Source organism: Melanerpes formicivorus, unplaced genomic scaffold (assembly GCF_026170545.1).
Source record: "Melanerpes formicivorus ecotype bairdi unplaced genomic scaffold, bMelFor1.0.p_v2 SCAF_15, whole genome shotgun sequence".
Lineage (NCBI taxonomy): Eukaryota > Metazoa > Chordata > Aves > Piciformes > Picidae > Melanerpes > Melanerpes formicivorus.
Window position 1 is genome coordinate 17,987,479 of NW_027142367.1, and position 16,944 is coordinate 18,004,422.

The 16,944-nt window shown below is 43.3% G+C and overlaps 1 protein-coding gene across 4 annotated transcripts in view; it reads right to left on the reverse strand.

Annotated features, from left to right (window-relative positions):
- Positions 1-16,944, reverse strand: part of VWC2 (von Willebrand factor C domain containing 2) — a 60,130-nt gene that overhangs the window by 8,971 nt on the left and 34,215 nt on the right. The window lies entirely within an intron of this gene.

The window sequence follows — 16,944 nt, forward strand, 5'->3', positions numbered from 1 at the left end:
ACTGGACCTGTGCATGACAAGTCATAGAACCACCATGCAGATGGTGGTATTCCCTGTTTTGTTTTCCATTTCCCCCATACTTCCTAGCATTTGCCTTACTTTTGTGACTACTGATGAAAAAGTTGAGCTGAAGTTCTTATGACATCAGGAATTTTATAGTAGATAGAAACCTTGTAGAAACAAACATTTCATTACACTCAAGTAAAATCTGTTGCTGCCTTTCTGCGTTACAGAAAGGTTTCACTTCACAGCAATGCTACCTGACAGTCTTCCATGTACTGCAACAGTGTTAACTGCTGTTCAGTAATTTCAGCAACATGCCAGGGAAAGTCAAGCCTTCACTCCCACCTTTCAGATCTTTGTTCTGATGTTTCGAGACTTCCTCCAGGAACTACTGCAGATGCCAGAGAAACTAACAAAATATGGATCTAGGAGAAGAGATGTAGACAAGCTCCCTGACTGCATTTCAAGCAGTCTGCCACTGCAGATGACTGGAGATGCCACAACATAAACCCAAGGCCTCTTCTGACCCCCAACTGGAATCTACACTGGGGAGCTAGGACAGCCAAGGACCAAACGACAGATAAAGGGCGGCAGCACCTGCCTCTCAGCACACTGGGACACAAAGTCCCTTACACACCTGCTGATCTATTTCAGATGGGCTTTGAAATGTGCTAGTGTAGCATGGCAAGACAAGATAAGGCTGCTCTGCCATGGAGCACTGTAAGCAAGATTACTGTGATGCCGCCATCACCTCCCTCATCGCTCTCAAATCTCATCACTTACTGCAGAGATGGTATTGGTACCCAATTTGTGCCTTTCCAATCTCTTTTAAAGGGCCTGTATCTCCCTGCATTTTGCTTCCCTCTCTTGTGGCCATATATAATACGTCTATCTCCTGTGAAATGTTGGCTCAGAAGATAAAGCACAAAAAGCAGCTGTCAAAAGTATTCTGTTAGTAGGATTACAGAAGACTCTCATTCTCTCACAAAAATAAGTTCATCACCCCGGCTGCTGTCACAATTCTGACCGCTCCCAATCTAGTACAACCTTTTATGTGCCTCAGTACCTTTGGACATTACTGAACCAAATCCAAAAGAGAGCTTTCGATTACAGAAGGAGGATTCAGGTAGACTCAATTTTAAAAGCAATTTGGTACTCTGAAGAATCGACCATGTACTATTTCTCTGGTTTAGCAACACATGAAGATACTGGCAGCCAGAGAACCATGCCAAATATCCTAGCAGACTTACAGAAATTGTGTATACACACAACCCAGGTATTTATTCATTCTTCAATTTTACCTAGATGCTATAGGAAGTGACAAAAAACAGTGTGTGCAATGTGCTACCTTTCAATAAAGCCATATTTTGTTCATGCCAGGTAATGCCTTGGAGCTTTTAAGAATAACAAAACCCCTCCCTCTGTCAGGATCAAGTTTGGTTAGCTGCACAGGGAACTGACAGATTGGAAGAAACTCTGCCAAGGGCAAAACAATTAAAAATATCACTTTGCCACCTAATTTAGAAGGATGGGTCTAACAGCATCTGCTATGAGTGAACAGACAGAAGAAATCTCAGTAAAGTTCTCCTGGAATGATGATGTCTACAGTGGCACTGCTGTGACCAAATGCATATCAAACCTTCAGCATTTGCTGTAGTCTGAGTTCCTCTGTATGTGTGGAGGTATGCATGCATGTGCTTTAATCTGGAAGATAAAACAAGCTATAATCTTACTTAGGTTTTAACAGGCTGCTTATGTGACTCATAAACCCTGTTTATGATTAAGTTCTGTTCTGTTTTACTTTTTTATTTAGCATGTGTGACAGCACTATTGATTAATGTTTCAGCCCCAGTCCTAAAAATTGGAGGAATGTCCAAATTTCCACAGAACACAAAACAAATCTACCACAGGCACTGAACCAATTCCTTCTACCACTGCTTCTTCCTAACTCCACTGCCTTGTACTTTGTGGTGATGTTAGCATCCCTGGAGGGACAACACCAAATGCTGTTGAAAGCAGGGCTGCATGGTTACTTCCATACAGATAAAAACTGCTTGCAGGGGAAGGGAACAGTCCGTAATCATGCCTCAGTCACTGTCCCAGGGGATTTTCCTGTGTGTTGAGAGAGCACAGGTTTAGATATCTGCATTTTGTGTACTGAACAAAAAAAACCCTGAAGGAATATTGAACACTACACAATCCAATAGCACTTGAACCAAACAGAAAGCCTCAGAACATAAAAGGGCCCAATTAAATAGGAGGCTTCAGCACCATAAAAATAAACTAAATCGAACAACTTCCTTTACAGAAGAAAATATAGAAAGGCTTGAACACTCTGCTTAAAGTGATTTTCAGAAGTCCTACAAGTGACTTGTAAAAGGATACTGTGTTCCATCCAGAAACAGCACCAATTATAAGTAAGCTGAACATTTTGTACATCTTACAGAAAATTATACAAACACTTAGAAGCCAGCAGGCCATGCATCAATTTTGCACTCATCTTTCTTGCAGCTGTCACCACCCCAGTGATTAGAGAATCTGAGACACAGGGCTTGAACGCATCAGGGAGAACTCACATCTGATGTCTCCTACAAGAGAACCACTCAGGGGCTGGCACTTCTCACCTGCTGCCCAGCTGACTGCCACCTCTGCCTGCTGGGATCAGGTTTTCACTGATATGACTCTCATATAAAGCTGTCTGCCTGCGCTCCCCCACTGCTCTGCTCCCCCGTGTACCAGCCAGGGCTAAAGCTAGCCTACAAGAGGTGAGGGTGGTTTAAGTCTATGAAATGCCTTGCAGCACAGCACGGTGGGAGAGCAGAACCCAGAAGCTGAATGGTGGCAGAGACACCCAGCAAAAGCACTGACTGCTTGCTTGTGCCCAGAGAAGGCACAGAAAAACCAATGCATCACCAAATTTTTGCTCAGATACAGAAACTGCAGAAGCATTGTCAGGCACTACAGGGACAGATGGACTGACAACAGAGGTAGGATGCCATGTGGGTTACAGTGGGGTAAGCTGCTGCCTAACCCAGCACTTGCAGCATGGAGCCTTAAGAGCCCTGCCACCAATAATAACAGGGCTAATCCTTTCCCTTCTTAAACTGTGACCTTGCAGGGCTCAGGGGAGCTACTGGGGGCCTGGTGAAAGACCTGCTCAGCTCCAAGTCATATTCTTTGCACTAGGAAACACAAGCTTACTCTTCAGACTAAGCAAGCTATGTGAAATGCAAATTTAAATAGACACTGCACTTCCAAAAGCATGTGATACAGGACAGTAATTTAATGCATCAGAGACCTGCTGCAAACACTGGAACTCAAAGCACATTTCAATTAGCCAAAACACTGTACCACTGGTGGGCTGTAGTGTTGATCAGGTTGGTTAGTAAGGTTGCTGAGAAGCACACAGTAACTCGTGCAGTAATGCACAGGATTGTGCATGTCCTGCAAAACATTAATTGGAGGAAGCCAATGAAGGAAAATCTTTTGAGAATGTCCTGGTTTGAGGCCAGACAGATCCTCTTTTGCCCCTGAGAAGGGCAAAAGAATGACACTCACACAGATGGATTGCAGAAGTGATGGAAAGTTTAAATGGAAAAGCAGTGTTTTAAGGAAGCTACAAGCATAATGACAAAGATGCCCCAAAGTGTACAGTGTCTCAGGCTTGCCAGGTCTGAGACTGGCCCCCCCACTTCTCCTGGCATTAGGTCTAGCCAGGCCTGAGAGGCCTTGAGATACTCCCCCCTGTTACCCGATAGGGAGCATCTCCCACAGGAGCAGAGAGGGAAGAAAGAGGAAGATAATGACTTTGCAGCTGGATTTATAGGGCGCAGGATTTATAGGTATCAAATATTCTGTTTCCTCTGTCCACCCTACAAGGTTGGGCACTCGGGACACCAGAGGTAGGACTTATGTGGTAGTAACAGGAGGCACCCAGCCTGTACTGCCACAGAGAATTATTATGGGAAAAAAAAATATATATATAAAAAAATCCCTGAAGGCTTTAGCTAAATTGAAAGCTAAAGTAATACCAATGTACAGTATAATGCTGCTTTGACAATGGAGTGGAATCTAAATCAGTGTATTTTCCCAAGTCATCATAAAACACTGGGTAGTGAGAATCTAGTATACAAGGAATTATTCAGTCAAAGCAACAAGACATTATCAGTCAAGCATCAGCTGTTTGGCTTTTGTTGTTTTTTCCCACTCAATTTTAGAATAAACTGAACACTTAAATCAGGAGTTATCTTTCTTACTGAGAATGATTTATATCAGCACACTTAGCATAGCTTCATTCAATTCCAGATTGTCACATCAGAAAGTAACAACTCTCCCAATTAAACAGTCCCCTTATCAAATTTTTATGATGACTTGATTTGGCTTTTATGTTATTATGGACTTTATCATAACTGAAGCTTCAGGTTTTTTTTCTTTTTGGTTACAACCCTTCCTGTCCCTGGTACCCTGAGCAGCTCTGCTCCTATGATAGGTCAGGATACGACTCAGGGAAAGTCTGGTATTAATCCCTACTTCAGCACACTCCTCTCCTGGACAGCCACAGCCCTGGGGGATAAGTCACTCAGCACTCAACCTTGCCACTTAAAACAGTGGGATCTGGTAGAAGCCAGTTATCTAAAGCCCCTGCAAATGAAGAGAAAGGAAGAGTCATCTCCAGGGGGAAGACATCACAACTCCTTCAGACACATGCTGCCAGGATGGGTCAGGAGCCTGATGTACAAGTGTGGTAGTACATCCAAAACCCCTTCCCCCCTAAAGATGGAATGGAGGGGAAACGCTGAGGCTGGGATGAAGGGAGCCAGGGGTAGAGATACCTCCCCTTTCCCAGGCCTTTAGACCAGTAGATTTCACATGGGCCTTTCCCCCAAGCCACGCATCCTGCTAGGCACAGACCCTGCACAGGGTTACATCTAGGCATGTTTAAGCAGAGAACTGATGGTTATCAGTTCTGGCCTTTGTGTGGTGACAATTTCAACAAAAATTAGCTAGTTGTATAAAATCTGTGGGCTGCAGAGCACAAGGTCATTTTCTCTTGGGTTTTCCACACCACACAGATTATTCTTACCTTTTGTTAGTAGGAGTAATATTCTGCTTTTGGATTTATCTTTTCCCAGGAGTGTTCGCAAACCATCTGTAACCACTCCTATATTCTGAAGACATTCTCCACTGAACATACCAAACCTGTACTATATTTTGTAACATATGTACATAGTTACATGGAAGGTGGAGCCATATTAATAAATAATTCTTATTAATTCCCCACCTTATCCCTCTTTATTCATAAAAAGTTGTCCCTTTCATCAGTTGTCCCTTTTCAGCCAGGTTCTGACATGGGCTCATATTGATTTATTACCTCATCCAGATCCTGCACAGAGGACTGAGATGCTAAAATAGCACAGGAGTAGGAAGGGATGCATCAAATAATAGCTTTTATTCTGTTGATCAGAATCTGTCAACAAGTCAGAGCTGCAAATTTAAGACCCCATTCCTGAGGACACTTCATATATTCAACTTAGGACCATGCCTAAAGACAGCTATTTAGAAATGCAACCAGGAACTAATTAAATCTAAATATAAGTTGCAACATGGAAATTGCTGGCTAAGAGAAGCTAATTCCCTCTTGCTTACATATGCATCACTCTTACACAACTAATGAATCAACAACTAACTTGCAGAGATGCTTTTGGAAACCAGATGAGAGAAGGGTGTTGGAAAAAACAAATTACAGGGATTGCAAGAAGGAAGGAAAAGGGCAGGAAAACAGGCAGAGGAACAGGCAAAATGATTCTACAGGATCATCTCTGTGGAGATAAAGAGACAGGTGATCTGAAGTGGGAGACAAGAATTATGAAAGATACAAGAACCATTATGTTAAATGCAAAGATTGTCTCTGTAAGACTCAAATCCTTTCATCTCAGACAACTGCAGCAGCACAGACACTGCATGTCACTCACAAGGGCAGACATAAAAGGACATACATGCTCCAGAAGAAATTTTCCACACAATATCACTCATTTTTCATTTCTGGTGTCTGACTCCTAGATTTATTTTTCCATGTGATGCAAAATTAAGATCATCATTTGATACTGCAATGCTTTTCTTCTGGGGTGTCATCAGCACACTTTTTCTATTAAACAGGCATGTGAAATTCAGAAGAGCACAGCAAAGGAATCAATATCCTTAAAGCAGACAGATTTGTATGTACATGCATGTATGTCAGCTGGGTCAAAGCCTAGAGAAAGAAACAGTAGGTGCTGATGACAAGCTGAACAATTCCTTCAACATTCCCACAGAAACTTTGAAAGAGGTACCAGTGGATCTAGTTTCCCTTTTCAGCCAACCACCATAAAGCCAGAGTGCTGGCTGTTTTGGCCAGGAAGCAACACTTTGTCTCAGACAGTAGGATACAGAGACACCTTCAAAACAAATCACATCTCATTTAGAGCCCAGTATGTTTAGCCAATGCAAGCAGCCAAAATTTACATAAAGGCAGTTACAAAGATGTCTGCTCCTCTAGGAAGACAGACACGAGGTATTTCCAGTCAGCAACTAAACTATTTAAATGTCCTACCTCCAAGCTAAAAGCACACGAGGACGCAGGCACTACCAGCATTATTAAAGCTCCTGTTCACAGAAGCCATCAAGCTCCAGCTACAATACTCTGGGAAGAATTAGAAATCAGACCAGGCCTTTCATTCAATTAACAATACAGAAAACTGTCCTGACAAAAATCAAGCTAGTTTCCAGGCAATAGACCCCAAAATGGCTGGAATTAAGAGGCTGGGCTGCTTCCTAGATCTCTTCCTCCCCACACCCCCACCCCCGGCAACTAATCAGGTCCCTGGAGCAGTTACTGAGGCATGAAACGCAGTCTATGTATTTACATTAACAGAATTATTGTAAATCTACTCACAAATACTTCCACCTATTATATGCTGCTTCTTGTAAAATTACCTCCAAAGGCAACCATTATGGAAATAAAAATTCCAGGGGAAAATCAGCTAGTGCTTTTATGTTTATCTGAAGCTTTATTTGTTTTCTCCTAGGCAAAACCAGAGGCTTATGAAATTGTAAATGATTCCCAAGACACTTGGAACTGACTTTTATAAATCTCAGATCAGTGCAACAGAAAAAGATTAGTAAAAGCAAAAGCAGCAAAATAAAAAGAGTTACATTTTACTTGGTGGTTGTAAGATATTTTGTAGTAATAACTTCACTGGAAAAGTAAGTGCTTGATTTACTATTGCAGTGTTACCTGCTTCATTTGTCTTTGGGGTATTCTTCCACTTTCTTGCGATGGGTTAGGAACTGGCTGGAGGGCCGAGCCCAGAGAGTGGTGGTGAATGGTGCCACATCCAGCTGGCAACCAGTCACTAGTGGTGTGCCCCAAGGATCAGTGCTGGGCCCTGTGCTCTTTAACATCTTTATTGATGATCTGGATGAGGGCATTGAGTCCATCATCAGTAAATTTGCTGACGACACCAAGCTGGGGGCAAGAGTTGATCTGCTGGAGGGTAGAGAGGCTCTGCAGAGAGACCTGGACAGGCTGGACAGATGGGCAGAATCCAACGGCATGAGATTTAACACATCCAAATGCCGGGTTCTGCACATTGGCCACAACAACCCCATGCAGTGCTACAGGCTGGGGTCAGAGTGGCTAGAGAGCAGCCAGGCAGAGAGGGATCTGGGGGTGCTGGTTGATGGTAGGCTTAACATGAGCCTGCAGTGTGCCCAGGCAGCCAAGAGGGCCAATGGCATCCTGGCCTGCATCAAGAACAGTGTGGCCAGCAGGAGCAGGGAGGTCATTCTGCCCCTGTACACTGCACTGGTTAGGCCACACCTCGAGTACTGTGTCCAGTTCTGGGCCCCTCAGTTTAGGAAGGATGTTGACTTGCTGGAACGAGTCCAGAGAAGAGCAACAAAGTTGGTGAAGGGTTTGGAACACAAGCCCTATGAGGAGAGGCTGAGGGAGCTGGGGCTGCTTAGCCTGGAGAAGAGGAGACTTAGGGGTGACCTTATCACTCTCTACAACTACCTGAAGGGAGGTTGTAGACAGGCTGATGATGGTCTCTTCTCCCAGGCACCCAGTACCAGAACAAGAGGACACAGTCTCAAGCTGCGCCAGGGGAGGTTCAGGTTGGATGTTAGGAAGAAGTTCTATACAGAAAGAGTGATTGCGCTATGGAACGGGTTGCCCGGGGAGGTGGTGGAGTCGCCGTCATTGAAGGTGTTCAGAAGGAGACTTGACGGGGTGCTTGGTGCTATGGGTTAGCTGTTTGGGTGGGTTGGATTGGTTGATGGGTTGGACACGATGATCTTGAAGGTCTCTTCCAACCTGGTTTGGTTTATTCTAATAAAGGTTTATTCACTTTATGGCAATAACTGCCCACCTGCCACAGAATAAGCATAAGGAAGCTGGTGTGGAGTATGTTAGTTTACAAACCTGCCCTAGAAGACTAAACTAACTTAAAAGGAGGAGCTCTGAATCACAGAATAGATGAAAGTGTTGTAAAATATGTGGGATTCAGAGATGTGGAAAGAGGACATTTCCTGGAGGAAAAATCAAGGAAGAAGGTGTATCAGCCCAAGAGGAAGAAACCATAAATATCTCTGACTCATTCCCTTTAGTTAGGTGTCATTAATTCCTGTCATTCCATCAGGCTTAATGTGTCATGTACTCATGTGCCACCGAAATTCTCTTGCAGATGAGAGCAACAATGACCACAGTGGTAAGAGCTCTCAAGGCTCTAACATTAGTAACACAAAGATACCCATGCATATTAATGCTAAATAATTAACATGTGGTTCTGCAGTGATTTGAGTTGTATGCATATCTTTATCCACCAAATACTAAAAAGCTACTTGTAGTGTTGCGTGAGCTGGCAAATACTTGTTTCTTCACAGACTCTGTGGCTTCATAAACCTTGCTTATGTGTCCCTCCTCACTCCTCTTGCCAAAAGAGTGGTAGCTTTTTTTTCAGCATCTTCTCAGCAGTCAGCCCTATTCCCTCCACTGTGCCAGACGCTCATCTTTGCACCTTTTCTATGTTTGCTGCTGCCTTCCTCAGCTTTAGAGACCTGGACTGCATACATTCTCACGTGTGGGTCCAACAATGGGAAAAATGGCACTATACCTTATTCTCATTATTCCTCTTGATTATGGACAGCATTTCATTGGATTTGTTGCCTGCCACCATACTTTAAGAGTTGGTGATTTTGGAGGCCTCTCAGGGGTCACTCCTAAACTGCAACTGATGCCTCCTAAAATTTAGATTACCCTGTGGGCATCACCATACACTGACCCTTGTCTTTCATCTTTTTACCCACTCCATTTCATGAGCTGCTTTTGGAGACGTTTGTTCCTGGCACAGCATCCAACTATCCAAAAGAGCTTTGTGCCATCCAAAAAAAGTCAGGATGTGGCTCAGTTGGTAGCGCATCAGACCCTTAATGGGAAGGTTGTGAGTTCAAGCCTGAAGTGGGCAGTAGTGTCCTCCCTACTCTAGTCATGAGGTGACAGGTTGGACTTGATGATCTTTGAGGTCTCTTCCAACCTTAGTGATACTGAAAACAAGTGCACACTCTGTATTGCCAGTTCACTGATTCAGGTGTTGAATCCTGCAGGAATCAACACAAGCACACCCTGGCCATCATGCTTCCTGCATTTTGTTTTATTGGACTTTCTTTCTATGCATCTAACCATTTTTCAAACCCATGCAATCTATTGCCAGACAGGGGAAACTGCAGCAATGACTTCTAGAACCACACTTCTGCTGTGCACAAAAAAAACCCTACCCACATCACTCTGCTTGCTTTGAGCCTTCACCTAGTAATTTCATTGAGCTAAACCAGATCTTTTAATGTGACACACAGCAGAGCTGTTATTCAGAGGACGAACAGCTTTAGTTCTTGATACTAAGGATTTTCTCCTTTACAATGCCTTCCAGTCAAGGATTTCAAACCACATCTTGGGACTTACGTAAGATTAGCCAGAGGTCTACAAATTTATGTTTCGAGGTTCTGTTCACTTTCTTAAGCATAGTGATAGTGATGATTTTTAATACATTTTCCTATTTATATTTTGAAAAAGGGAAACTCACCTAAATTATTTAAATGAAAGTGATATTTTTTTCCTAAAATTGCAGTACAGAGACACTATCCAATTTGTAACAACCACTAACATACTCTTGCTTTCTAAAATTCACATAGGAATAATGTCTCTGGTATGACTATTCATAGGCTAACACGAGCATTTTATTTCTAAATTGCAATTAGTTCATGCCCCCCTAATCATTTTAAAGGGAAATCTTGATCATAATGCTGTGAATAAGATCACTTAAATGCTTTAAAATGACTAAAGCACTTTGGAATAGAACTTTTATACAGAATTTGTAAGATTCCAGGCAAAGTACACCAAAGAACAAAATAAATCAAGGAGTTCCTTCCCTCAAAATGAGCATCTATTGATTTCCATTGTATTAGGAACAGTGCTCCAGGTAAAAACATCCCAGTACCAGGCTGGAATAATCTAGCTGCAAAGATCAGGTTCCCTGAGGGAATCCTATGCAAACAGAAGCAATGGCTCTTCAAAATGCCAGCAAGAAAAGCTACTGTAAACAACATTGCAAACACCAGAACTGTCAAAGGATACTGGAACTAATCATGGTTCAATAGCTACACTGATAAATTTGTATTTCAGATTTTAAGCCTTGGCATATTGAGTCATTTTTCCTGGGTACAAAGTCTTAGCAAATAAAACAACTCTACACTTGTAATTCTGAAACTCATATGTTAGCTAATTATGTCATAATTATTCATATTACATGAAAATGATGACAGGTAATGATTGAACATAGGTATTGAGGAGTCAGAAAGAAGCAAACTCTTAAAATAGTATAAAGTGTCAGATATAATGGAAGGTAGCAAATACATATGCTTTGGAACTTCCTCCCAGTCTTCTTTTCAAAGTGGAGCTTTTAAGAGCCACTCACAGTCTCTTATTCTTCCCAATACTTAATCTATCACAAGTTCTTCCTGCACTTGACATTGCTTTTAAAAGACTATTTCTAACAATTTTCTAGTTTAAGCCAGATTCTAAGAGCCAGAAAAAAGGTCTAAAGAAGAGAGTTAGCCTGTCAGGTCATGCTTGACCACATTTGTCTGAATATGGACAGACTTCCTATAGTTTCCTTCCTTTCTATTAAAATAAAGATTTTATCAAAAGCTTCCACCCTTGCATTTACTTTTAACCCTCAAGATGCTCCTCTGCTCCATGTCCAGTTTTCAAATATGGGCTCTCTGAAAAGACTACAGGAAGATTGTGCAGGGTGTTCAACCATAGAGACTTAGGAAAATAGAGCAAATAAGACAAAGAGCAATAGAGGAGGAATGGGGATGGTAAAATAAATTGGGAAAGAGTGAAGAAATTAAACAAGTAAGGATCCCACACACCAATGTGCATGTCTGCATGTTCATGAATCAGGGCCTAAAGCCTCAGAAAGCTTTCAAAAAAGCTCATGTAGTATAAAACAAACTTAAGAGCATCCTTTCTTGCTCCACCTCTCACAGGATAAGCACCTCCTACCTCAACATGTTTTCTCAGATCTACTCCACTGCCAAAACTATGTGCATTGTGGTGCCCAGTGCCACCCTCAGTACATTTTTCTTACTAAGTCCTCACCTTCAAGAAGTAAGAACTTGTGGGCAATTTTTCTACCTTTTAATACCTCAACTCCATAACATAAAATTATTGTAAACAAAGAGCTCCAAGTTCTCATTTTAAGTTTTTGCCTTCACCTGTAATCTTTCCATCTCTGCCTATTCCAAAAACATTAACTGCATTCATTTCTTAGTTTTATCCCCTCCTGATTTCAGCAGCACATTTGGACAAATGCTGATTGGGGAATATACTCTCACTGTGTGACTGCACACAGTGCTCTCACTGTTCTCTTGCAGAAATTTCAGTAACTCACGTGCCACCCAGACATCCCTAAAAGCACAATGACTGTTATCAATTAACACTGCCAGAAACTCTCACTTGTCAAAACAAAAACCTGATTTACTCTTTACTCATTGAGAATATTGGAGAAAGAAATTATCACTTGGAGACAGCTCCTTCAGTGAAAGTGCCTACTGCCAGGGCCAATCAATATGGATGGATATTCAATACTAACAGGAAGACTGGCAATTCAGTGCATCCCAAAGCAGCCCAGAGCTTTTGAAATGAATTTGCAACCTTTCTTGCCAAATCAGTTACAGAATTATTTATTTCCCCTCTGATATTTCAAACCTGTAATCTATGGATACCTACAACTTTTATTAGCAATAACCCACAACAACAACAAAGCTCAAGCATGCACATATATTGATGGGTGGCATCATTAAGAATGTACTCATCACTCCTAGTGTACTACCATGAGACGGTCATCAAGGGCAAACCAGGAACAACAAATAGGCACAACCCAAAAGTTTGCTACCTCAGGCTGTAACAACTTTGTATTACTGATTACAGCTCAATGACTTAGACTCAGGACATCTACCTGTTTAGAAGCAAAATGCTTACCATGTATTATGGCAGCCTTTCAGTGGCTTTTTCTGCTCAGGAAAGCCAGGAGCCAGAGCAATTAAAGCAATTGCAGAATACTAACAAGGGGACATTACTAATGGGACTAAGCTGTGATCCTGCCATTAGCTTGTTAAAAGTAGATGATTTTATACACTAATTATATCCCATCCTTGTCAATGAGATGTTGAGATTACACCAATACTCACTGCAGGAGCAGGGTTGTCAAAAATTAGCAATATGTGTATTCACACACGAGTGTGTTTATATATACACACATAACTGTACATACTGTAGTACATTGTTACAGAATGCATTGTACATATCATTATTATACATTACATGACAGTGCAAAAGGAAAATACAGTATTTTTCTTAACATTCTTAATCAGGAATAAATTTTATGTATATGGTTCAAATATTAAAACTGTTACAAGAGTAAACAGAAGGCTGCCAATGACAGTAGTTTCTTTCATATACTTGCCAAGATCTGGGTTTGTTATGCTATGATTCACTAGACACAACTGATTCCCCCCCCCCCCCCCCCCCCTTTTTGTAACATTAAAGCAGTGTACAAGTTGCAGGGATATACACATGCTCTACCTGTCTGCTAACCACCCTGAGAAAAGGAACACCAAAGTCCATGGGAGGGCATTAAGGATGTTCTCTCTGCCTGGTTCACTTTAAAGCAGTTACTGCAAGAGCATTCATCTCTAAGTGTTCTCCAGTCCACGGTGCAAGCTGAATACTTCATTCTGCGAGTAAACAGACTTTGTTCATCTGCCATGCAAACTCAAAGCAAAGAAAGGCAGAAAACAACTGACAAAGCTTTTCTTCTGCACACCAAAATTTAAAGTTTAAGGCTTTGTCATTATTTGACTTGTAAGTTGGGTGTTTTGTTTTTCAAAAAACACTGGGCTATCCAGAAATACTCAAACAAGAGTTCAGCCTCTGTCACAAAATAAATGAACACACAAGTACAGAGTTGTTTCCCCATGTAGCCAGCACAGCACCCTCACACTTGCAGCACATTGGGTACCTTCATTGTTGCAGTGGAGCAAAACCAACCACACACAGGAGAACAATTTAGATGAATTAGCTCGCAGGTCTTTAGTTCCTGCTCTTGAACCTTTGCCTAAATGAGAAACCACCGCTTTTTCAAGGAGCAGCAAGTCTACCTGGTTCAAAGCAGTATCTTTCAGGTCTGACTGAGGCTCAAGACTTTGTTGGGCTGCCATGCCAGGAGCCAAACTACGTCAGAGTATTAATATTATTTGGCATATGCTTATGGGCAATTATAACAGAGATGGTATCTGTAAAACCACCTGTTCAGAATTGCTATCATCCCCAAAAGACTATTAGCAGAGTCTGTGATCGTCCCATACTAATTATAAAACATCCACTTTAATTCTGTCCTCCCCTTTGGAGGAAATAATCAGAAACTCTAATAATCAAATTGAAGAAAATATAGCAAAACTGTGACAGCATCATGTGCAGAGAATCACACTTAGAATAAACCAGGTTGGAAGAGACCTTCAAGATCATCGCGTCCAACCTATCACCCAACACCACCTAATCAACTAACCCATGCAACCAAGCACCCTGTCAAGTCTCAGTATCACAGTATCACAGCATCACAGTATCACCCAGGTTGGAAAGGACCTCGAGGATCATCGAGTCCAACCTGACACCGCAGACCCCATGACTAGACCATGGCACCAAGTGCCACGTCCAATCTCCCCTTGAACGCCTCCAGGGTCGATGACTCAACCACCTCCCTGGGCAACCCATTCCAATGCCGAATGACTCGCTCGGTGAAGAACTTCCTCCTCACCTCGAGTCTGAACCTCCCCTGGCGCAGCTTGAGACTGTGTCCCCTTGTTCTGGTGCTGGTTGCCTGGGAGAAGAGGCCAACTCCCTCCTGGCTACAACCACCCTTCAGGTAGTTGTAGAGGGCAATAAGGTCACCCCTGAGCCTCCTCTTCTCCAGGCTAAACAACCCAGCTCCCTCAGCCTCTCCTCATAGGGCTTGTGTTCAAGGCCTCTCACCAGCCTTGTTGCCCTTCTCTGGACACGCTCAAGTGTCTCAATGTCCTTCTTAAACTGAGGGGCCCAGAACTGGACACAGTACTCAAGGTGCGGCCTAACCAGAGCAGAGTACAGGGGCACTATGACCTCCCTGCTCCTGCTGGCCACACTATTCCTAATGCAGGCCAGAATGCTATTGGCCCTCCTGGCCACCTGAGCACACTGCTGGCTCATATTCAGGTGGCTGTCGATCAGCACACCCAGGTCCCTCTCTGTCTGGGAGCTCTCCAGCCACTCCGACCCCAGCCTATAGCTCTGCATGGGATTGCCATAGCCAAAGTGCAGCACTCGGCACTTGGACTTGTTGAAAGCCATCCCATTGGACTCTGCCCATCTTTCCAGTCGGTCGAGGTCCCTCTGCAGAGCCTTTCTACCCTCTAATTGACTAACATCTGCCCCTAACTTTGTGTCATCTGCAAACTTGCTGATGACTGACTCGACCCCTTCATCCAGATCATCAACGAATATGTTGAAGAGGACAGGGCCCAGCACTGATCCCTGGGGGACACCACTGGTGACTGGCCTCCAGCTGGATGCGGCACCGTTCACGACCACTCTCTGGGCCCGGCCCTCCAGCCAGTTCCTAACCCAGCACAGAGTGTAGTGGTCCAATCCACAGGCTGACAGCTTAGTCAGCAGTTTGCTGTGGGGGACGGTGTCAAAGGCCTTGCTGAAGTCTAGGTAGACCACATCCACAGGCCTCCCCACATCCACCAGGCGGGTCACCTGATCATAGAAAGAGATCAGGTTGGAGAGGCAGGATCTGCCCTTCCTGTCTCCTCCTGAACACCTCCAGTGATGGCAATTCCACCACCTCCCCGGGCAGCCCATTCCAATGGGCAATCACTCTCTCTGTGTAAAACTTCCTCCTGACCTCCAGCCTGAACCTCCCCTGGCGCAGCCTGAGACTGTGTCCTCTTGTTCTGGTGCAGGCTGTCTGGGAGAAGAGACCAACCTCTGCCTGTCTACAACCTCCCTTCAGGTAGTTGTAGAGAGCAATAAGGTCACCCCTGAGTATCCTCTTCTCCAGGCTAAGCAACCCCAGCTCCCTCAGTCTCTCCTCATAGGGCTTGTGTTCCAAACCCCTCACCAACTTTGTTGCCCTTCTCTGGACTCATTCCAGCAAGTCAACCTCCTTCCTAAACTGAGGGGCCCAGAACTGGACACAGGACTCGAGGTGTGGCCTAACCAGTGCAGTGTACAGGGGCAGAATGACCTCCCTGCTCCTGCTGGCCACACTGTTCCTGATGCAGGCCAGGATGCCATTGGCCCTCTTGGCTGCCTGGGCACACTGCAGGCTCATGTTCAGCCTACCATCAAGCAGCACCCCCAGGTCCCTCTCTGCCTGGCTGCTGTCTAGACACTCTGACCCCAGCCTGTAGCACTGCATGGGGTTGTTGTGGCCAATGTGCAGAACCCGGCACCTGGATGTGTTCAATCTCATGCCGTTGAGTTTGTGGTTCCCTGCTTCTGAAAGACTGAAAGCTATTCACTAATGTGTAATCACCTTAACCACAAATTTCATGCAGGACTTCAATATAATGCCATTTGAATAAAACTGTAAGGAAATAAAATTGGAAGCTCATGAGTATTTCATTAATGCTTCCTGTGATTATAAAGAATAGGGTATGATTAAAGAGTACCTGGGCAGTGGAATTTCATATTGCTTCTTTATTACAGTAGCTTTTATGAAGTCATAATACTGAAATAATTAAATCCTTAAAGTATCAACATCATGTTTACTATCATGTCTTTACAATAATTGGTCATTATCATTAAAACATTTTTACCCGACTGCAACTTGAAAGCGCTTTCAATGGTGGAGATATGATGTAAAATATGAATGTTTTACATCTCATTTTTAACGCTTGGTGACCTAAACCACCAAGGTATCAAAGACTGCACACATTCTAACGGAGGGTTTCCCAGTTTATTGACACCTGGTTTTCCATTGCACTTCCCTCTTATGTCCCAAACCCTTCAGTATTCAGATTTAATTTCCATTAAACTTGCAGCAAATAAAGACATGCAGTCCCAAACCTATGGCTGGGGGAATGACTTTTATTTCCTTTTCAAATAATCATTAGCTTCCAAAGCACAGGCAAATGAGTCAACAGCATTCCAAAGATGAATTTCAGGGAAAACAAATGAAAACTCTGACATGCCAACTCTTTGCTGCTGCTTTTGTCTTCATTTCCACTGGAGCTTAACAAAGTCACAGAATTTCAGGGGCTGGAAGGGACCTTGAAAGATCTTCTAGTCCAACAGTATCA